Consider the following 24,148-nt stretch of genomic DNA (forward strand, 5'->3'; position numbering starts at 1 on the left):
TTTTAAAATTCAAGTGGGTAGAAAACAATGTTTTAGTATGTCATCTTGTGGCAAAACAGTTGGTGTGGAATATTTTTTGTCAGAAAATTGTAATAACCAAAGCTCACATTTCGTATTAGCTTATAGGCTGTAACACACCCTTTCTAAGTTTACATGATTTCATCTGACAACTGTCTGGAGTGCTTACCGTAAAATCTTTTCTGACTTTGGCTAACAGATATCTCACGGCACCCATCTCCATACTAAGAAAATGATTATTTATAGCATGTTCCTATTAAAGATAAGTTTAGACAGTTTCTCAAGCAATTTGCATTAGAAAGAACTGAACTGATTTTAACTATTGACATTGAGGTTAATTTACACTATGTACATGCCAGATATAACAACATTTTTTCATGAAAAGACTTATACAACATTCTGTGTTGGACAGACTGTGAGTTTGCTTAAGGTTTACCCAGGGGCATCACCAATTTTTTTAAGGATGCATAGTGTACACAGCTCACAGAAGTGTGGACAAACAGACATTAACAGAAATATTACAGAGCGTTCACAGTCTTTTCCTTGGCAATCCCACTTACATTTCTAACAATCGGACACTATTTGCACAACAATTGCATTATTTTATGATGTAATTTTAAATACATAAAGTAGTATATAGACAATGAAAATGACAAAAACCACATCACGTGAATAATTCACGTAATGTTTTTAAGCTGCAAAACAATAATGTTGTAATCTACATTTTCAAATTTCATTTAAATTGTAATTTTTAAAAACTCTGTTGTATCAAGATGAATCCAGAAATATATCTACAAATATAACGTTGGACTATCACATTTTTAACCATACATTTTGTAAACAGCGAGGGTTAACGTTACTTGCACATTACCTTAATGGGTTTTGAAAGGGTTGTTGTGAGCGTCACATTATTAACCATGCAATTTGTAAACAGCGAGGGTTAATTGCACATTACCTTCCTGAGTTTTGGAAGTTGGAAGTGTTGTGAGCGTGTCTGACGACGTTTTAATTATTCAGTTAACAAATTGGTTATCACCAGCGACCGGGTTGTGGCTAGAAGGGATACAGCTACGGCTAAAATCTCGTGAAATCTCGTCGAATGTCCGCTGTTTTCATCCTAATCCTACCCACAAACCTAACTCTAAACCCAACATCTCGCGAGATTTGGCAGTAGACGTATCCTCTCTAGCCAGAACTCCACGTCCACGCACAGATGCTGATGACGTCTGCAGCGGCTGCCGCCTGAAAAAAAAAAATACAAAAAACGCCTGATTGAAAATCTAACATGATCAAAACTTGATCAAAACTGTGAAAATCTTTGAGAACTGACGAGGATGCAGCACAGAACTGATAATATTGTGCCTTTTTTCACAGATTGAAAGAAAAGTAACAGATTTACAACACTTCTTTGATTTGAAGGTTTTTTTATTTGAAGGTTTATGTTAAATTTATTTGTATCAAAGGGGGGGGGGGGCACGTGCCTCTAAGGTAAATGTGATTACACCAAGGCCCTGTCCCAAATGGCACACTCCGGACTTGTGGTTCTCCTCAGAGTCCACAATTTGACGACATCATAGAGTCCAGACTTCATGTACCCTTGATGCGAATCCACGTGGGTGCACCGAAGTCATATTTTGGGACAGACTCGAGCGTCACGCCGGAAATAGGAGGAGAAGTTGCCCGTCAGTGTGAACGCCTCCCTTCCATCGTCTGATTGCTCTTTCACAAGGACTTCTGGGTTGGTAAAGTGCGCAAAGCCTGCTGCAGTGCGGTTTGAGTTATAATAAGGGTAATTTGGGTTTCTTTGATTAAAATGTTGATCCAGGACCAACAAAAAATTTTGATCCAGGACTACATCTTATCACAGCGACCGTGCCTCTAATGCCTCTAATATTGGAATCAAAATATTCCAGTCTGATGTATCCACCTTATTTTTGACATAAATCTGGGTGGCGCAATCTTTGAGCTCCTTTGTTTAAGACTTCCGGTGAGCCACTAAAGCCAATGGTTCATAAAAATAAAACAATATTGAATATGTAATAGTTTAATACGTTTATTATGGTTTGTTCAAATAACTTACAATGTGTTAAAGGATACTGCTGCTGACGAATCGCGTGATAAGCTTGATGTGTTGCCATTAAAACTCAAACAAGTCAATTAAACATTGCAGTTTAAAAATACCTTACACCAGAGGGACAGTTCTGTTCAATCCTCGCCTGAAAAGTTTAAAAACACGAAATCTTGGTCTATTCCATGTACAAACACTAGACTGACTTTCCCATTGTAAAGATACTGGTATGCCTCTGTGCTTCTATATTTGTACATTGAAGACCCGTCACCCCTGAGCAACAACACGAAATGATTAAATATATCTTCATATAATATATCAGGCCACTTCTTGATTTCATCCTCTCACTGGTTCATACATGGCAGGTATAGTAAATATTTACCATAACTGTTTAAATCATGTTTTATGCGTGCTCCCACTACACTGTTTTCTACAGGCCGGCTATTGAAATGGACGTCTCGCACAAAGAAGGGAAATACGTCACATCACTTACTTCCAGGTTTGAAAATAAGGTGGATACTGTAAAATAGGCTTCAAGATTAGATTAGTGATGCTGTTTATTCCAAATTCCTAATCTACCTTTTTTTATGTAACTTCATAGTTACTGGATTACAGCAAACATATTTTGCCTATTTTTGGATAAGAGAAGTTAAAGTGTCAATGTCAAAATTTGTTATCTTTACAGTTGCAAAATGATATTATAGACAACACATAAAATAGTTTATATAGCTGCCATAAATATAGTCCAGGGGATATAGGCCTAGGTTTATGAATGTGTGGTATTTTGTACCATGTTGGCCAGCGTGTTACATGCATTCTCAGTTCAGTTAGATGGCTCGTCAGATTTCCAGAAAAACCATAACAGGTGTATTTGTAGAGGCAGATCTGCCTATCATCAAATTTCCACCGGGATGTGGGGCCCAGATTTTTTCAGCTTCTTCATCACGGTCTGCACGCAAAAGTCGAATCCTCTTATATCTAAAGGATCTGTAGTTAAATGAGAGGTCAGACACCCAGCCTGATATGTGAGAATTTGGCCTTTGGGTCTCAAGATTAACCGCCCAGTACTGGCACACGGATCGCTTTAGGATTATGTCAGTTTTTCCATTTGCCATTTTATCTTGGGTTTTAAACATACTGTAGCATTTTTAAAAGAACTGGTTAGAAACACACAGATTTTTGCACTTTTACTAAATGTACTGTATATGTTTCCAAAGATTTTGCTCCATTACTTGAGATATACATTATATTAAAGAACTGGGATAACTAAAACTTCTCAGAGATTTCAGTTTGAAAGGTTTGTTTACTGTAAAGTAGCAAAAATGTAACACCTGATGTTATCAGCCTCATTGTAAGCTTCAATTTCTCATGTTTTTTTAAAGCCCAGTTAGCATAAAACTAACCTTTAACCGAAAGGAATGCAAAACTTTCTTTGACTGACAGAAATAGGCACCTCTATCTGCCCTGAAGCTATGAACTATGCCAACCTCAAATTCCCTTTTGATTGCGGACAGATGCCAGGCTCTCTGACCAGGCACCCATCCTGCTTTAACATGATCAGAACCAAGATCAGAGTTAAAAGAAGTCCTTTGTACCGTTGTAACAAACATTCCCCCTGGTGCCCCTTAAAACCATCACGCCTGGTGCAATCAGTTACAGCTTTCCTGCAATATATCTCTCTTCCTCTTGTCAATTCATTCAATTTGGAGGTGATAGTTCATTAGACCTCTGATATATTTTTAAATCAACATAGCAATCAAACTGACAATGCTTCAGTATAGCCTGAAGGCCAAGTCTCAGTTGAACTAAAGAAAACATGATAAGCACAATCTAGAAAATTGTCGACATGCATCTGGGCCAATTGTGTTTCAGATCAGGTGTAGTGTGAGGACACCCAAGTAAAGTGCGAGGTTTACGCTCACATTTCACTTTTAGCATTTGTGTGTTATGAACAGGAAACATGCTATTAAAGTATCAGATATCATTAGCACACATTAACATTAAAGACCATCTAGAGACTGTTTATTTTCCGTCATACATAATGCGCAGTCAAATCCTTAGCTCTAATTCACTTCAGTTCATTGCAAGCATTACAATAATTGAGAAATCTGGCTGATGTTATAAATGTTGAAGTCTGCTAAAACACATCCAGGTTTCTCGCTTGATCTCACTTACAAATGCTTTCCTCTTGACGTGCTAAGCCAAGCATGGCTAAAACCTGAATAAACAATCTTTCATCCAGTTAATCATTTAAGCCAAGAGCAGGGAAATGAGCAATATAAAGGGATTAATTGTATGGATTAACGAGATATAATTGCACCACTTAGAGCTGATCAGATATTCCAGACAGGGAAAAAACGTTTCGCCTGCCAGCCATCTGAAAGTGACCACAAACTGCGTAAGTAGACTCACATATCAACCGTCTATACCACATTGACCTCACAGTATCGGTTAAATATTTACACACATTCTTTACAACGGAACCCCCCAAGGGACGCCTGCAGTCAGCCTCACATTGAAACAATGTGAACACGCACTTTGGAGCAAAGCCTTAATTACCATTTTGACAATTTGAGTAGGCTCAACAGCATAGTTTTTCTATTTGAAATTCATTGTTTTATGCAATCCAAATTTTTTATTCTAATTTGAAAATGAAGATATCTATTGTTGTTCATGTCAAATTGCTGTATAAAGACATGTTCATGTTGGAAAAAGATTTATTTATAAGATCCTATGAAGCTGTTAGGCTTTTACTGCATATAGAACCATGACACCTAAAAAATTCTGAAACCAAATAATACATTTTAATGGGCATTTACAATAGTGGATTTCAAGTAAGCTCTAATTATCGTGATTAACGCCCAGTCCCATTTCTACCCCTTACCCCTCTGTTGAGCACATTCACGTGAAAGGCAGTGATGTCTCAATTCGCTTTTAGTTGGAGGGGTAGGGGGAAGGGCCAGATAGCCCTTTAAACAAAGATTTTTCTGGACCTCACTTTAAATTAAGGGGTAAGAAATTATCCAACATGGTTGCTCATGCGAGTATAATTCAAGTCTTTATTCACATTAATAAAGTTTTTAATTACAAATCATTATTTGTTTTATGTTACATTCAATCTTGTGTCCATATTTACAGATATGTAATTTAAAGACACCTTTGCAAAAAAATACTAATTTGTTAAAGAAACACCCCCACATTTCGGGGATTTAGCTTATTCACCGTATCCCCCAGAGTTAGATAAGTCCATATCCTTTCTCATCTCTGTGCGTGCTGTAACTCTGTCTGACGCAGAACCCGCTAGCTTAGCTTAGCACAAAGACTGGAAGTGAATGGCTCCAGCTAGCAAACTTCTCCCAATAAGTGACAAAATTACGCAAACATTTTCCTATTTATGTGTTGTGATTTGTATAGTCACACCGTGTACAAATAACAAGGTGATATGAGACACAGCCATCTTTTAACAGTATATATACTGAGAACTATATTCTCAGAAGACGAAGCACTGCTACTTGTGCGGAGTGATTTGCTCGCAGCACCCGAGAAGCCCCCTGGTGAGGAACAGAGAGTTCGGTCAGAGTTGTGCAAATCACTCCGCCCAAGTAGCAGTGCTTCGCCTTCTGAAAATATATTTCCCAGTATGTATACTGTTAAAAGATCGCTGTGTCTAATATGACCTTGTTATTTGTACACGTTGTGACTATACAAATCACAACATATAAATAGGAAAATGTTTATGTTATTTTGTCACTTATTGGGAGCAGTTTGCTAGCTGGAGCCATTCACTTCCAGTCTTTGTGCTAAGCTAAGCTAGCGGGGGCTGCGTCAGTTACAGCACGCACAGAGATGAAAAAGGTATGTATGGACTTATCTAACTCTGGGGGAAACGGTGAATAAGCTAAATTCCCAAAATGTGGGCGTGTTCCTTTAACATACTACATTAAATGTAATAAAGTTGCTGTAAATGGACTGGCCCTCTGAAGCACTGGGAGTTTTTCCTAGTGTGCCGCCTCTGGGGCGTGATTGCATCCCGGAGATCCCGGAGGCAACACACTGGGGAAAACTCCCAAAGCTTCAAATCTCCAGTCCACCACAAAAAAGTCCAGGGCCACTTTTTAGGGTTTAACCCACTAAACCAGGGCTATTCAATTAGTTTGTCGTGGGGGCCAGTTCATAAAAAGTATCTTAAATGAGGGGCCGGAGATATAACAGTGATGATGACTAAATTTTTCTACATATTCATGTTGTATTTTAAAACTGCATAACAACAAAACCAGTGCATTGTACAAGAGGCTTTTTCTACAAACATGTATTTTGAAACTGCATTCAACAACATTAGTGCATTGTTAGATGTCAAAGTAGGATTTTTCTACATACAGACATTTTTGTTGTATTTTAAAATTGCATAACAACATAAGTAAGATGCCCAAGTAAGCTTTATTCTATTTAAATAGATAAATAAGATCCATATCACACTTATTGAGAATTTAACTCATTTACTCACTTCAGTGCACATAACAAAAAAGTTTATAATATGGAACATAATTGTTTTATGCTGTTTTTGTCAAAAGCTAATTATTACAGTAGCCCTTTTTAAACTACAACAGCCATCTTAATAACTGGCAAACATTAGGGTACCTTCTAATAAACAGAATATGTTTTTAGATTTCGCAAGAGCAGTAAAATCAGGTGTATGTTTGTCAGCATGATACGCATAAAGTGGTGCAGGTGCTGTGCTGTGAGCGATGGGCGACTAACTGTTACTCGTTTTAATTGCATTCTTGTGTGAGAACGATGACTCACATAATATTTGAGCCCTTGTCTGCTTTGAATTTTGGAGAAACGGCAGGATCTTTTTTCTAGTTCACAAAATCGTTTCAACGAGTTTCCTTTATCTAACGTTAATGTCATTGTGGATAAGCATAAACATATCAGACAACAATTGTCGGAAAAGGCAGTGTTTTAAGCTGAAAATACAACAAATAAAGTTAAAACAACCATAGAGTCCGGTCTCTTCACTCACCACTGTCTGTCAGCTATCGCGTCTTGAGACGCGGGCGCGAGCGGGGGAGGCGATCGCTTTGAACATGTGGACAAAAGCGCGAATATAATCACGTGACACAGCTGCTCGCACCAGTCACGTGACACGCGCTCTGCAGCTCATGCTGCATGAAACAGACGCACGCGCATCAACTCGTAACTGTACGGCCCGTTGTCTAACTTACTAAATTTATTTTAGAGATGTCTTTTTTACAGACTACATAAAGGGCCGGATCAAATTACCTTGGGGGCCGGGTTTGGCCCGCGGGCCGCCAATTGAATAGCCCTGCACTAAACTTATGACTACAGGTGACGGCAGCATGATAAATGTTGCATCTACTTTGACGTAGGTCATATGATGATGTATGACAGTGTAGTCAGAGTAGCACTAGTCAACATTTGAAGTGGATCAAAATCTTTCTTAAAAGTTTTCTTAAAACCAATATCCAATACACGTTCTTGTTTTAGGACAAATTTGATGAATGTTTTTGATCCACTTCAAATGTTGACTACTATAGTTTCCCCTAACCCTTGGGGTTAGATTTGGCTTTGGGTTAGGATGTCACTTTAACTATTGGTTTTAGGGATGTCCCGATCCGATCACGTGATCGGAAATCGGTCCTGATCACGTGGTTTCAGACTTGATCGGAATCGGACGTTACCTCCCGATCAGGACTCAGATACATACACAGGGTTTAAAATCCATCAAGGTCTCGCTCTGCTCCGTGCCAGTGTATGCGCTGCGCTGGTGCGAGTGAACTGACGAGAAGAGAATAGGCTTGTTCGACTTCATGCGGCGCCAAAAGAACCGGCAGCCGAACGACGTCAAAGTTCCGCGAGAGCGATTTAAAAACAAACTCCTCGGTATGATTTCGCAGATCACTCTTGCGTTAGTTTGACGTCACCAAGGAACCCACGACAAAACCGGGTTTTTACCGCTCATTTAAACGACGCGTTGATCGTTTTTGTCACCATGTGCTCAGACGCAGCTCCGCGTCTCACTCAGAACCTCAAGAACGTGCATTCGCACAGGATCATTTGACATTACTGTAGAGATGAGAGATAGAGGGAGAGGTAAGAATAGTCCCCATGTCGAAAAAACTTAATAGAAGTCTAGAAACAAAGTATTAAAGTATGTATAGCCATGTCACTCATCTCATTACACTAGATAACTGGATACAACTTATTGTATAGTTTAATAAAATAATGTATTTTGATATACAAATTAATTACGACCTAACTATAGATATTTTTTAACTAACTGCTGACCAGCTTAGGGAATCTCTATGGCTATTTTATAAGATTTTCTGTTGTTTTTCTTGTTAATTGAGTCTTTTTGGGTAGCCTATCTTATGCCTAGAATTAGTCAAGGAGGTTGATTCTTATAACCTCCTTAAAAGTTTGATCAATTGTGCATAATGACATGTGCAACAAATGCATATAGGGTGTCAGACTCATAGATTTGCATAATTTAAAGTTCAGGTTTTAAAGTTTGGGTCAACCTGTGGCACAGCTTTAAAACTGAAACTTATACAATCCTACCAGAGGTCCAAAATGTCATTGAAACACACCAGTGGCTTTGCTGTCATCAGGATTAAACATGTTACCCCTCGAACCCTCCCTCCCAACAGAGCCTCCCCACAAAACAAATCCCAATTTAACCCCTGTACATATACTAAATATATTCTCATTATTTTTTAACACATCTATATTTATGCGCTGGTACAGAGTTAGACTCTTTTGACTCCACATAGAAACAGCAACGCGTGCGGCATGACATAAGGAACATCCTGGTTCTGTTTTTTTCGTTCTTCTTTATTCTTTTTTATGCATTATAGAAGTATCGGATCGGGACTCAGTATAGGCAGATACTCAAAATCAAATGACTCGGACTCAGACTCGAGGGCAAAAAAACCTGATCGGGACATCCCTAATTGGTTTATACTATTTTTTCCAGATTTTTAAAGAATTGTCGCCTGACGTTAGGGTTATAGTTGGGTTTGGGCATTTTATGTAACAGAAAGTCATTCTAACCCCAAACCCGTGCGACAATGGTAAGAAAATAGGAAAAACAATTGAGTAACCAATACGTGAAACTGACATGGAAAAGAAAGTCTGTGGTATGGGCAGGGAACTGTGACAATGACATGGATAAATGAGCAAAATATTCTGTGACTATAACATGGAAATTTATGATATCAGGTTGTCCCAATAGACCCCTTCACGGTTCACGTCACAGGCAGTTTCCACTGCGCATGTCGGGGTCAGAAAAGTCATTACAGCAGATTGAGTTGCGTATTATTCGGTATCGTCAAAAATGCCTGCTAACGTTGTGGGCTGTGAAAATCGCACCAGGTCTTCCGTTAAGTTTTCGCGATTCATGCAGAATCTCAATAACCAAAAATACAACATCTGCGTCTGCAAGCAATTAACGTGCAGACTGGGACAATGCAAAGATCAAAGAGGCTTGTGTTTGTAGTGCTCACTTCATTTGAGGTAAGTCAGCATTTTTCAGCCGTGTTAGATGAAATTATAAAGCCTAAATGGTATGAACAGTTTGACCCCATGCTGCGCGGGCACCCGATCGTCATTCAATGTTTACAAACCTTGAAGGGGTCTATTGGGTGAGTGAAGAAAAAGACTGGACATAAGTCACAGTATTGGCATAGTACAGATGAGACTCACCTGGAGACTCAAGATCCGAGCTGATGGAAACTGCTCTGCTCAGCTTTCACCTGAGAAGCCTAGTGATGAAAGAGTACCAACCCATTCATCTGAGAAGGGAAAGTTGGTATAGGACCCTGACTCACCTGAGAAGGGAAAAGGGTTCTAAGGCAAGCAGGATGCCTGGCCAGCCACCCGGACTAGACGTTGTCTCCGTGGAGAACATAGGCTGACACTGGCTTAACACGGATGTTGTAAAACTGTGCAAAAGTATTAGGCGTAGCTCAACCCGCAGCTCTACAGATGTCTGCTAGGGTGGCGCCCTGTGCTATTGCCCAAAAGGAGACAGTGCCTCTGGTGGAGTAAGCTCTCACTCATATGGACACAGCAGATATTGAGATCGGTATGCCAAGAAGATGACATCCATGATCCAGTGCACCAATCTCTGTTTGGAGACAGGGTTCCCCCTCTGCTGTACACAAAAACAGACAAAAAGCTGGTCAGAAGTTCTAATATTTCGGAGCATATTCCAGATAAAGGTGCAGTGCGCATACTGAACACAACAATGACAGGGTTGGATCTTCTCCTCCAAAGGGGAGTGCTTGCAAGTTCACTACCTGATCCCTAAAGGGAGTGGTGGGAACCTTGGGAACATGCCAAGCCAAGGTCTCAGAACAACATGAGAGTCACCCAGCCTAAACTCCAGACACTAAGCGGAGACAGAGAGTGCATGTAGGTCCCCCACCCTCTTAATAGAGGTGAGCGCCATCAAGGGGAGCGGTCTTCTTCATGAGATGAGGAAGATCAGCTTTATCTAGGGGCTCAAAATGGGCCCTGTTTAGGCCAGAGAGGACCACCAAGAGGTCCCAAGAGGGGATGAGGCTTGCTCTAAGTGTATTTAACCTCCTCACACTCTTTAGGAACCTTTTAATCAGATCATGCTGTCCCAATGATCTACCCTCAAAATGAAGAAAAAAAAGAAAAAGACACCATTTAGTGGAAGGGAGAAGGTCCTGCTTCAGGAGAATTGGCCAGGGATGAGCGGTCGCTATAAGCGAGGGCTCCGAGAATCAGTTGGTGAGGTGCCACCTCATACCAAAGTCCTCCACGGTATCCCCAAACAGCCCCTCTTGCGAACCTTCTCAGCATCTTTCATCTGCGTAAGGTTGAGCCAGAGATGTCTCTCTTGGAGCACCATGGCGGACATTGCTCATCCCAGAGTTTGCGTTGTCACCTTTGTCGCCCGGAGGGTGATGTCAGTGGCAGTGTGGATGTACTTCATCATCTTTGGGTCAGACCTGCCCTCGTGCAGATGTTTAACGTTTTGGCCCGGTAGACCTGCAGGATGCCCATAGCATGCAGGGTTGAGTCAGCTTGTCCCCCACCTGTGTAAGCCCTCGACACGAGTGCAGAGGAAAGCTTACAGGCTTTGGAAGGGAGCCTTGTTCGGACATATACCTTAGCTGCCCCACCATCGAAGGAGGTGAGGGCAGCTGAACCCCCAATCTTAGATTGCACAGAGAACGCTGCTTTCCAAGATTTGGTGTGTTCCTTGTGCATCTTGGGAAAGAATAGCACTGAGGCGGAACGTGGCATAGTGTCACGGCCGCCAACCAGAAACCACTTATTCAGCCGAAAATGCCATCTGACAGCCGTGAACGCAACATTTTAATAGACATGTCCTCACAATGAGGGCATGTCTCTTCACAAACACCGCATTAGCATGCTGGCGCCCCAGACAGCCGAGACAGCGATCGTGCCTGTCAGCATGGGAAAGAAACCTGTCACATCCAAGAGCACAGAGGCGAAAAGCCATCTTTTAAAGGACGTTCGCTCTGTGTGGAAATTGCTCTTTTAGACAAACTCTAACAAAACTGCTGAAGTGCCCAGTGGATGGTGTTTTCTAGACGAATCTGCTGCCGTGCTGTCATGCCAAAAGTAAAAAAGGCTTCTTTGCATTTACTGGAAAGAGTCAACCAACGAGCTCCGAAGAACAAAAGCTACTGAATGGTGCACACGTCTCAGTTTTTACACGCAGGCGTGGGCGGAGACTGCCATGCAAATGCATCTGCGTAATTTAATTGGTATTTTACACACATGTCAGACCGGATCGGCTCTCAAGAGCACACCCCTACTGTCGTCATTGACACAACGGCGAGTGGACGACAGAAAAGGAATTAATTTTGCTCTGCACTTTTGCATTCTTGCTGCTTCCAGCAGTCAGAATGAGCAAATGCTCATCACAATTTAAAGGTCTCAGTCCAGTACTATGGCTACATCTCTCCGCTGTCAATGATAAGATGGGGCTAGAACTATTTAGTGGCCAACAGCCTCAAAATTTATTCTTTGGATAAATTTGCCCTGAAGTCCCCCCCAACTATATTCACATTCTACAGCCTCCACTCCTGCAGAACCAGAACTTAAACCCCTCCATGCGTCTCACTATGGCTGAGCATAATTTTAGGCTGACCCACAGACTTTGTTTTTATTGTGCATAGGGCTGCAGCTATCGATTCTTTTTGTAATCGATTAATCTAGCACTGAATCGATCGATTAATCGAGTAATCGGATAAAATTTTGTGTGTGTTTTTAAACAACCAAAACAAATAATGCATCACGAAAATGACTTGGCTGTAAAATGTTCAAGCATTTGGCTTTTATTTCTTAAAAAACCAGAGGTATTTGGCTCCAAACAATAAGCCTATTTATTTCAATTTTACCCATTTATTGTTTATAAGTGCCAGTGCCAACAATTAAACACTTTCATTTATTAATATGCACAACAGGTTTCATGCTGTAATCTAGCCCTGACATCAAAGTAAATATCTGGTTTATGTACATTTCTACACCTGCAGCATTTACCATTAGGTTACTAACATATAATATATCATTTCTGGGGTGAGCCTATTTGCTATGGTAACAACCTGTGTGTGTCCGCGCACGTGACACCTGTGTTTGTATGTGTGCACGCGTTCTTCTGTGCATGAGGAAGAAGATACCCCAGTCAGACCAGTTGCTTCATTGCAATAGAACGCTGCATTGGGTTTGCATCACTTGCATTGCGGTGCATTTTAGGTTAAGAATCCGTTTGAAAAATCACAACATCACGTCCCGGTGAATACAGTGAATGCATGCTGAAATTATTGTTGCGTGGCTACATAAAAGTTTAAGCATATGTGATGCATTGCGCGATCGGTCTGACTCGCGTGAGAGAGAATAATTTATGCTAAACTCCAATAAGACAGAGATTATTATTATTGAACAAAATATGTCAGATTACAAGTTGCCCATATATGATTGCACTGTGGTGCCGTTTTTTGGTACACACACCTGTAAAGTGCATGCGTGTGTGAAGGGGTTCTATTTAAAGCTATATACTCTCCTGCAATTGAACGTTAATACGTTTACTACTTAAAAACATAAACGCTAAACATCATATCTAGTCAAACCGCATAACGACATCGCTACAGATACAGTGTATGGGATTAAAATCAGCGGAAGCTACGTTACCTTGTTTCATCGACGCTTGGTGTAACAGCAGTTGATGTTTTCGGTTCAGATGCTGAATGTAATGATAATGTAATGATCCCAAACTTTAGACATTCTCTCTCTGCCGTTTATGGACATATTTACTCTCCGCCATCGCGCCAACTAAATTCAAAATGTACCACGCGCTATGATGTGCTTCCTGAACATTGAACAATGTTCCGTGTGAATCAGATCTCGGCGCGTGTAGTGCGCGTCATAGGAATTTAACGAGGCTTCGAGGCAGAATTTTTGCCTCGAGGGATTTTTTGAATCGAGTAAATCGAGTAACTCGATGAATCGTTTCAGCCCTAATTGTGCAAGTCATTGTTAAGTGCTCCATTCAACCTCCTCAGCCACTCATAAGTTATATCACCTGGTTCTGTAGAGAGTTACTGGCCTATATTTTTAGGCCAACCCTGGTTACCCTACAACAGTGGCGAACCGTGAGTACTTCAGCTGGGCCTTCAAAATATGCAATGAAGTGCAAATGCCTCTCCATGCGCAATTACGCATGGCGCAATAAATGAAAGTCACAAATTTAATGGATAGGTTCTACTTACTACACCGCCTTAATTCTTAAAAACAGGAAAATGGAGACAAGTGAGCATGGGGGAAAAAACACCAAAATAAATTGAGAGTAGTTTGTTTTTCATAAATTTTAAAATTCAGAATATAATACTAGGCTATTCGTATTTCGTTAAATCATACAGTGAACGTGTAAAAATTCTGAGCACGCAAAGTTAAATTACAGAATAGGCATCGTTTGCCTTTAAATGCAGTTTTAAAGTTTAAAATTACTTTAATCTAACTGATAAACACAAATACAGACTCTGCTGCTCTGTAAATTTGCATTTAATTTTTGTTTTTTGTAAATATATATTTAGCTGTAGGATAGCTTGTTAGTCTTTTTTCATAAGGGGAAATATAGCACCCTGCGTTCTCAGTGCACCTCCTTGTGGCTTATAACTGTTATATTTTGCGGGCTCGCAAAATCCCTAGCCCGAGCCCCGGTGAATGTTTTTGCATTCTCTGAGATTTAGTTAGGTAATTATATTGTATGTAATTCGGCGTCGCCTGCAGTCATTACTATCCTCAAGTAAAACTGTCAGGAAGTGAAAGTATAATTAAACCCATTATTTTTCTCGTGTTCACGTCTGATATGCGCAGCGCAGCTGCACGCGCATCTCTCGGCTGTGCTCTTCACGAGTACCCGCTTAAGTAATTTCGTTTTTACCTCAGCCCTATCAAACTAGCCACAACGTCAATCACGTTTTCTGCCATTTACCTCAACCACTCTCACCGCAGAGATTCGGGCCATTAGACGGTCTATGATTAGGACTTCTTCTTCTTTGGTGTTTTACGGCAGCTCGCATCCAGCTTGTTGCATGATTAGGACTTCATGAAGGCTTACAATGCTTTGTTTTTTACCCGCCCACTTGAAATCAAAGCGTGATTGGTCGATTTGCCCGTCACTCTCCACACCAAAACACATAGCTTGGCCTTCCTTGGGATTCTTGAAGTCCTAACCAATGAATGAGCCAGTTTACCGGGCCTTAATAGAGACAGACGATTCTGATTGGATATGAAATTAAATATAAATTTAAACATGTAAAAACATATTTTTATTGAATACTTTATTATTTATTAGTATTATTATAAAAAATATTTTTATTAATTTTTTTAGACCTTCTCTGAAGGCGTAGAAGGCCCTGAAGGTTCCCCACTGCCCTACAAAACCCATTCATCTCCTGGTCTAAAGACTACTCACCTTTCCTCATCCCAGCCACTCTCTACCAGCTCTGAGGTTCTAAGATCTTTATGATGATGGTGCTCCCCAGTGATTATAACCTTATTCGAATACAATAGGGGGACTCAAGGAAAACAGCTTTTATTACTTCTACCGGTCACTGAAAATCATGTGTCATGCCATATGGTCTAATAAATACCCCATATTACAGGTGTTTATCATTGGAGTGGCCCTAGAAGTATATTAATTGTGACTTTCTGGCATGACATCCTGGTGTACTCCTCAGAAATTGCCAACATGTCTCAGAGGTCCTACAGAAACAATGTGAGTACAATCTCCAAAAATGTGATCGGAAAGAACATTACCTTTAATCTCTATAAACATTTTATTAAGAACTATAGCTTAATGACCTCACCACTTATCTCTCTACTCAAGGGAAAGCCCAATTCTCTGGGCGCTGGCCACCCTGAGACCAAAGTTGCTTTTCCATTGTTTAGATCAGTACCATGCAGCTTGACTCGTTTTGCCTTAGTCGGGCTCAGTTTGCTTTTTCATTAAGTTGAGTACCACTTCGGGGTGGGTGGGATTATAGGTGTGTTCATATTTTTGTGCTCCCTACTACTGTGAAATCATACAAAACATGGGAGCAACAGATTTTAGTTTAATTAATATATATATATAATAACAATATCTTAAGTTTCACCTGCTGCTGGTGGAGGCTCTAACTCATAAAACGCATCTGTGGGTCATATTTGGGTTGAAGGATAAGTTGGTGAGTACGCACAAAACTCTCTCTAAAAATCTGTCACAGGATTACCATCATTATAGTCTTTGCCTTCCAGCCTTCCATGCATTTCCATGGCCTGGGGAGCCATCAGAAGTACCATCTGTCAACCATGGTTTCCAGGAGAGCGAGAGGGTCTGAGATGCAGGTCATCTGTAAAAAGACTCTTGCTGATGCACAGAGGATCCATCTTCAAGTCTAGGCTGAATGGCTGGCTTTTTTTGAAGCACATTTGACTGTGCCGGCCCTGCACACTATCTGCTGTTGTTTGCAGGTTAAAAAGTGAAGGATTTCTTTAGTTTAGCCTCAATACTGAATAGTAGTTGTGCAATAAATGCACTTACCAATGAGGAGACAATCCTAAACTGTGCTTCTTCAGTATGCCATCAGAGATGAAAAACCCAGGAAAGAGGAATTTGTGAATTTTGTGTCATAAGCGTATGTGCCTCTGTTCCCAGTGAGGGGAAACAATGGCAGCCATAAATATACACTCATATTTACAGTGACCACTTCATCAAAGGTAACCTAATGTATATGACTTTTTAGCAAAAAATCATAATGTAATGACCGTACCTCTAATTGTTGTCGCTATACGATTAGTTACACTAACTGCTAAAATTAGCTAAAAAGTTGTCATGTGAAAATGCAATGTTTGCAAATCCTTTTGCACCTTTATTAGATCATTTGTGATCCATGCTGGCAAAATTAGTTGTAATGCGTACTGTCTAACTTTGAGCTACAGGCAAAAGATAGTATAAATATAGATTTTGGTAGAAATGTAGGTTTTCATAAAAATAAGTACATTACGCCCTCATCTACCGACCTCAATGCTCTAAATAGTCATTAAACATCTAATAATCTTTAATTCTAAGTTTTCTGAGAGGTGTACCATCCTAAATGATTAATCTAATACAAAGATGCGTGCATCCACATGGCAGTCTGACATTATGGTTTCGGTTTTAAAACATGCAGGAATTAGAAAATTAAGTGCAGGACTTGGTTTATGTTAAAATAGTTATCTGTTATGTCTTAAATGAATGTTTGGTTAACTGTTGGAGAAAAATATCTGATGTGTAACATTATATTAGATCCTTGCATTACAGTATATCTTAAAGTTGTCTGTCTCAATGTCAATCAGACAATAAAAGAAAGAAAAAAAAACATATATCACTGTAAAAAAAATCCACAGAAATTACAGTGTTATTGCAGCTGGGTTGCCGGTAACTTACCGTAGATTTAAATTTATGTTATTTACTGGCAACATTTTGTTTAAAGTTAAATGAACATTAAATATTTACAAGTCTTTTTCTTTACAGAGTAAAACTAAAATAACAGCATCAAACAAAACATTCTGGGAAACAAAATCTGAAGCAAAAAACTGAAAAAGGTTGATGATGGTTTCTGGTTCCCAGAATGCTTTGCATGAGGCTGTTATTGTATAGTTTTATTCTGTAAAGATAAAGACTTGGAGTCGGGTGCTGTGTATAATTGTAAGTGCCCAAAACTTGTAGATTTCATTCATATCTTAAAGGAGACATATCATGAAAATCTGACTTTTCCAAGTGCTATAATTTGGTCCCCAGTGCTTCTATCAACCTAGAAAATGTGAACCTACTAACTTCGTTTTGGTAATCCATTCTCTTTAAGCATGTGAAAAAATAGGTCATTAAATTTGACTCCCCTTGTGATGTCAGATAATATCGCCATTTAATCTGCACTATATCCAACCATGGCACTGCCATTCATTGCAGAGATCAGCTCATTTGCATATAAAAGGACACACCCAAAAACAGCACATTTTTGCTCACACCTACAAAGTGGCAATTTTAACATGCTTTAATGAATTGTCTGTGTGGTGTTTTGAGCTAAAGCTTCACATATGTACTCTAGGGACACCAAAGACTTATTTGATATCTTAAAAAAGTCTTGTGAAATGTCCCCTTTAGGTTTTCTTCTGTTGAGAGGTAATTTAAATATTCATAGCTTATTCCTGCCTTTCTATGGAGAGCCCAATGTAAACTGCAGCTATTCTGCCCGCCAACACCCCTGGCTCACTGCAGTAGATGACAAAATGATGTGACTCAAACTTCACTCCCATTGGTAGTCGCATTGCTAGACACTGGCTGTGTGAAAAGGACTTTACTTTTTTCATCAAGGTTGTTTTAAAGGAACAATATGTAAGAAATGTATATTAATTAATCATAAAATGGCCCTGATATGTCACTAGACATAAAGAAATCATTTTCATTTCAAATACTTATATCACTAACAACAGTGGTCCGGCCAGGATATTGTCATTTAAAAAGTGGAGTTGCAGCCATCAACTGATGTTTATGTTGTCATGTGGTGTATTGGCCACCAGTTTTGTGATTGCAGTACCAGTTTTGGCCACAATCCTACATACTGTTCCTTTAAATGTGGTGTGTGTAAGCATTTTAGCGGCATCTGTTGTGAGATTGTGAATTGCAAACAACAGCCAAACCCCACAATTTCAAAACGCATATGTTAGCCACCACAGAAAAAACATGTCATCTGAGACAAAGTAGTGACGAAACGCGCTCTGTAGAACAGTTTGTCCGTTTAGGGCTACTGTAGAAACATGACGCGATGACTTCCATGTAAGGAGACCCGCGGTGTATGTAGATAAAAATGGCTCATTCTAAGGTAATAAAAACAATGCAGTTCATTTAGTAAGGTCTTTATACATCACTGACAATACAGCCATGTATATCACATTGCATCTCTGTCAAGAGATCCCTATAAAAGTCCCACATTGCACCTTTAATGCCACTTCTGTAATGAAAAGGACAATTGGAGAGTAACATCTGTTATCACTCCTTAACACTGACAGTGAAACCGAGGTTTTATTAGGTCAGTAACTACAGTTTTAAAAATAACAGAATAATGTCTGCATCTACTAATTTCTCTAAACCAATGTGAATGGAGCTTTTAGTTTTGAGAACTGATTCGGTTTATCACATCCAATTAAACTCTTGAAAATAGAGTAAAACATCCTTCATAATAGCCCTTCAAGACAAATTACCATCTGTTATGATCCATCAGCCGTGTAACAAATCGAGATGACATATAGACCTCTGAAAAGTAAAATTATGAAGCTACAGAAAGAGCCAGTCCACAAAGTGCATCACAGATGTTTCAAAGTTGGCAGCAAATAATCTTTGAGCTGAGACAATTGCAAACACTTTCACAGATTCCCAAATATTAGCTCAGTGTTTTAGCATGCAACAGTCCTTTACAATGCAATCTGTCTATTAATTAACAAAAGTAAATCCTCACATACATGCTGCATGCGTTTGTTGACATTTTTAAATATCACCAAAAACGTGACTCTGCCTGTGAAAACGCAGCTTAAGTAATTTTTTATACATAAATTCATCCTACATAATGTAAAGAACAGTCTGTAAAAATATAACCTTGATAACTTTATTATTGACTGAGTAAGGTTATGTTAAAGATTGAAATCAATGATTGAATTCAAACTTTGATGCTACTAATCTCATAATTTGATTACAAAACTTTCGCCGGAATTCACAGACAGGGTCACATATTATTAACAAAAAGATCAGATCATTTAAAAATATTGATGATGGCATTCAACGAAATAAATACACTATTTGAGATTTATTATATAACCTACGCTCTACATGACCTTTTATGAACTTTTCAGCAAGACCCAGTGTTTGTGATGGAAAACCTTAAACAAAAGAGACTCCTTTACAAGCAGTTCCTGCTGCTCAAGCATCTTTGTGATGGGAAATGTTGTCTTTTATGTTGAAATAGAAGAGTCTGTACACATTACATGTCTTTGAAAAGCACCTGCAGTGCCCAGAATTATTTCCTTTCACAGATGTGACATTTGTACAGATGTCAAAGCAAAAGAAAAGAAAAGAAAAGAAAAGAAAAGGAAAAAATGCAGTACAGTTCTCATCATGCCATAATAAAATCCCACGACTTAAACTACGTTTACACGTGGGCGGCTATTTTCATAAACGGACAACCTCTCCCGTTTCAAAAATAACTTTGTGCACACATGTCAGTTTTCAGAAAAGTGTTAGTTGACACATACCCATGTATATATGCCGTCAAGAGCATGCCAAACTTCTAGGTGGCAGTGTAACGAGAAGCTCAAGCCCACGTAAGCCAATCAGAATCCCAAAAACCGCAACAAATCACTTCCTGTTCCCCTTTTGAACAAGGTCGCTTTTTTGGCGTAGGTGTGAGCTCTGGCGCATACTTGGCTGCCTAAACATCGGTTTGTCTCAGTTTACGTGCAACCATGCAACCGAAGATTTTCAAAATCTCCACTCTGGCCAGAGTTTTTTTGAAAGAATCACTTTCAGAGGCGAGTTCTCCGTTTGCGTGTAAACGAAGGGTGCAAACAAACAGGGCCTTATTCCAACATACCTTTTATGGACGTTGCATGGTATGCGTTAGCAATAACAAACAGACCATGGAGAGTCACTATATGATGAAAAAAATGTGTTTACAAAATGAGAAACAAGCACATACCAGACATTTTAATAAAATAAATGAACTAAACCAGCTACAGTTAGTGTATAGACCGTTTCAGCAGTAACAACATAAACAAGCGGCTGCACGTAGCTTCCGGTAAACTCCGCTAAGAATAAATAACAACAAAGTTCTTTAAACGTAGTTTATTTATATAAAAAGAAAAAAAAAAAACATCGATTACCTAGGAAACCAAAACGTGTTATTTTCGACGAGGCATTTGTTCAAGAGATCAGTTTAGCAACTAGTCAGAGCATTAAAAAAAGGAAACCGGAAGTAAGGTTCGGATCCAGACGTGTATCACGTGCTTCCAATGAAACCGTCTATACATAGCTCTCCTAACACTGTAAGTGAGTTGTAATAACCCCCATAGAGTTCTTACAGATTTGTGTATTGTTTTGTGAAGTGCCAGGACACCACTTTTTTTTTAAAGGCAGCATTAAAGGAGCAGTATGTAAGAAATTTATATCAATTAATCATAAAATGGCCCTGATATATCACTAGACATTAAGAAATCATTTTCATTTCAAATACTTATATCACTGACAAAACTGGTCTGGCCAGGATATTGTCATTTAAAAAGTGGAGTTGCAGCCCTCAACTGATGTTTATGTTGTCATTTTGTGTATTGGCCACAAGTTGTGTGATTGCAGTACCAGTTTTAGCCACAAGTTTTGTGATTGCAATACCAGTTTTGGCCACAATCCTACATACTGTTCCTTTAAAACATGGGTTTTCAAGTCAATTCAACCTACTATTTTTGGCTAAACCTACTAAGTTTTGGCTTGTGATAATTTGCCATATCTTGTAAAATCTAATTGAAATTGTTTTACTTGTTTGTTTGTTTTTTGTTTTTTTAAGTTAAAGCAACATAAAAATATATGTTGATTGACAAAAATGCTGGATATTTTTTTACAGTGCACAATCATTCAAGATTATAGACACATGCAGATGATCACAAGGCTTGCAGAAGCATTCGTTTATTTTTAGTGTAAAACTTAAAATGTTATTTAAAAGTTATAACATTGAAAAGTTGTAGCAAGTGTATATCAGCTCAAGCCATTTTATCCGTATATGACTTTCTTTCAGCTAAACAGAGTCAGAGCTATATTAAATAATATACTGGTTCTTTTCAGCTTTATAATGGCATTGGATACCCCATTCTTAAAGCTCTAAAAACCTCACATTGATTGAAAATGAATCCATACAGTTATTAAAGTCCCCCTGTAGCCAATAATCTTATCACCTTTAAACTCATAAACATCATAATAGCATATGTGAAACTTTTCCTGTGCCAGTAATGTCTTTAAAATAGCTTGATTGTAACTGTACACGCTTGAATATGCAAATTAGTCCCCGCATCCACTCAACGGCACCAGCTCAGACCATAGATATATATGTACATAGATGCTACATTCTGCAGTTTCAGACACGTAGCTGCTAAGTCCAGTTTCACAACGCACACCAGTTAGAGTACTAATTAAATCTGTTCAGACCGATTTAATCAGATTATTGCTGTAAATAATGGACATTTCATTTTATCGTGTTTTAGTTCTCTGTTTTTTATTTCAAGATATTTAATTCATTTGCAGGTTTCCTTTTAAGTCTTAAAGGGACACTCCACTTTTTTTGAAAATATGCTATTTTTCTAGCTCCCCCAGAGTTAAACATTTGATTTTTATTGTTTTGGAATCCATTCAGCTGATAATCAAGAACTTTGCTGCCGTAAAATGTCTGCAGGAGGCGCAATGATATTACGTAGTCCCCGAAAATAGTCCCCAGCTATTGAAAGATACTAAGGGGACTATTTTTGGCTGCTGCGTAATATCATTGCACCTTCAGCAGCCATGTTCCAGCAGAAAAGTCCTTGATTATTACGCCAGAATGAGAGTATAGTTCCTAGCCATATCTGCCTAGAAAGTCGCAACTTTTAATTTTCCATCGGTCTTAGTACACGATGTAACTACATGAGAGTTACGTTTTAAATAGGAAAAATAATGAAACTCTGGTTATTTTTTAGGCGCGATGCTAATGGACTAATTCGATTCTATGGATTGTGCTAAGCTATGCAGGGTTTCCCGCAGAAAATTGGTTAGTTAAGGTGGTAGGGTTGTGGGGGTGGGCGTGGCTGGGTGGGTTGGCAATCAAAGGGTCGGGGCGTACACGTCATGATGAAAATGAAAATATTTTTATTTAAAACAATCAAATAAAACTTAATTTTGAAGAAACTATGACAGAAAATGAACACATACTAGATTATTAAGGAATTAAATGTTTTTAACAGATACCTCTAACAAAAATAGTTGCGTGATGAAGTGAAACTAAAGGGTTAATAAACACAAACTGAAGCAGATGTTGTACAATGTCAGGCGAACGATGATAGCACGAAGATTGTAAAAATTGGTTATTTCCCACTATTAATTACATTATCTTAAAGGAGTGTAACTACTGTAGCATGTAAATAATGCACATAAATAACATGAGCAAGAGCGCTCAACAATTATATCGAATCAACAGGCACGTGCAACCTAGCTAGCAGGTTGCTCAAACAACAAAAATCACCAGCTAACTTACTTTAAATCTGCAAGAACTATAGACTAATACAATAACAGGCTTAAATAAACAAAAAAAATAAGGCCACTTACAGTTCTCACATACACGCGTTTTATCAACTGGCTACTATTTATCCTCCAGACAGTGACGGACCACGTCTTTCTCTCATTTGGCCGTGTGGTGCGCTTGCCCTCTCGCGATGTGAAGGGCATCCGCACTATTCTCCAAGATGCACTTGACGGCCTTTTGTGCAGCAATTTTTTTTGGGGGGGATGAACTAGTTAAGGCGGTAGGATTTCCCAGCTTAGGCGGGCCGCCCAAACTGCAAAGTACTGCGGGAAACCCTGCCAGCTAAAAGTGGTAGCGCCAGACCCGAAAATCAGCTGAATGGATTCCAAAATGGTAAATAACTAGGGGAGCTGGAAAATAAGCATATTTTCAAGAAAGTGGAGTGTCCCTTTAAAGCTTGTAGCCCTGCGCACATGCGCAGTTTTCAAAAACCGCACTGTAATTCTGTTTACAAACTAGAAGACATGAAATGCAATTTGTATATATAGAATGATGGATATAGAATGCACTTCATATGTCTTGCTTATTTTGTTTAAAAAACACGATCATTGTAAGTTTACATGTCATAATAATAGGAACTATGCTTCTAACCACAACTAGAGAGTTTGGTTTCGGGAAACACCTAAATCATTGAACTATGCTGAAACGACGGAACTGTTGGCTAACGATTCTTTTGGGAGACGCACCCCAGATCCACTCATTCAACTGTGTTGACTGGTTGCATGTTTGTGACGTAGGAAACCGTGGCAATTTCAAACAGCGGTCTTTGGAAAACTCCAATTCAATGGAGAAAATACACAGCAATGGTGTTGAATGATTTGAATTTGCACATGGTTTGTCCTAAATCATATTACAGTTTTTTCCAATTGCTAACACACAATTTTGCAAACTAGTCTGGTTTTATCAAAAAACATAACACAATTTACAAAACCACACACCCAAATAGCAAAATACCACATATATCCTGCAAAATGAAGCACTCCAACCGAAACTACATATAACATTATCAAAATCAAACTTTGACACAAATTGGAACACACTTCATTCATACTACCAGATTTTTGTCTAACCAACTACACACAGTTGGGCATAATGAAAAGTGCACTTTTCTTTAGTATGCTTTGCCATAATACTAAAATATGTATTA

At 39.0% G+C, this 24,148-nt stretch overlaps 1 protein-coding gene across 3 annotated transcripts in view; it reads right to left on the reverse strand.

The window, feature by feature from the left end:
* arid3c (AT rich interactive domain 3C (BRIGHT-like)) overlaps positions 1 to 16,200 on the reverse strand; it is a 189,562-nt gene extending 173,362 nt beyond the window's left edge. The window contains exon 1 of one of the 3 annotated variants that reach the window (XM_073860275.1): positions 15,883 to 16,200. The gene's annotated coding sequence lies outside the window, so the exon portion shown is untranslated. Of the gene's footprint in view, positions 1 to 889; positions 1,128 to 15,882 lie in introns of those variants that run through there. The other 2 variants (XM_073860273.1, XM_073860274.1) reach the window with 2 other exon arrangements.
* Between the last annotated feature and the right edge of the window lie 7,948 nt (positions 16,201 to 24,148).

This window comes from Misgurnus anguillicaudatus, chromosome 22 (genome assembly GCF_027580225.2).
Source record: "Misgurnus anguillicaudatus chromosome 22, ASM2758022v2, whole genome shotgun sequence".
Classification (NCBI taxonomy): Eukaryota; Metazoa; Chordata; class Actinopteri; order Cypriniformes; family Cobitidae; genus Misgurnus; species Misgurnus anguillicaudatus.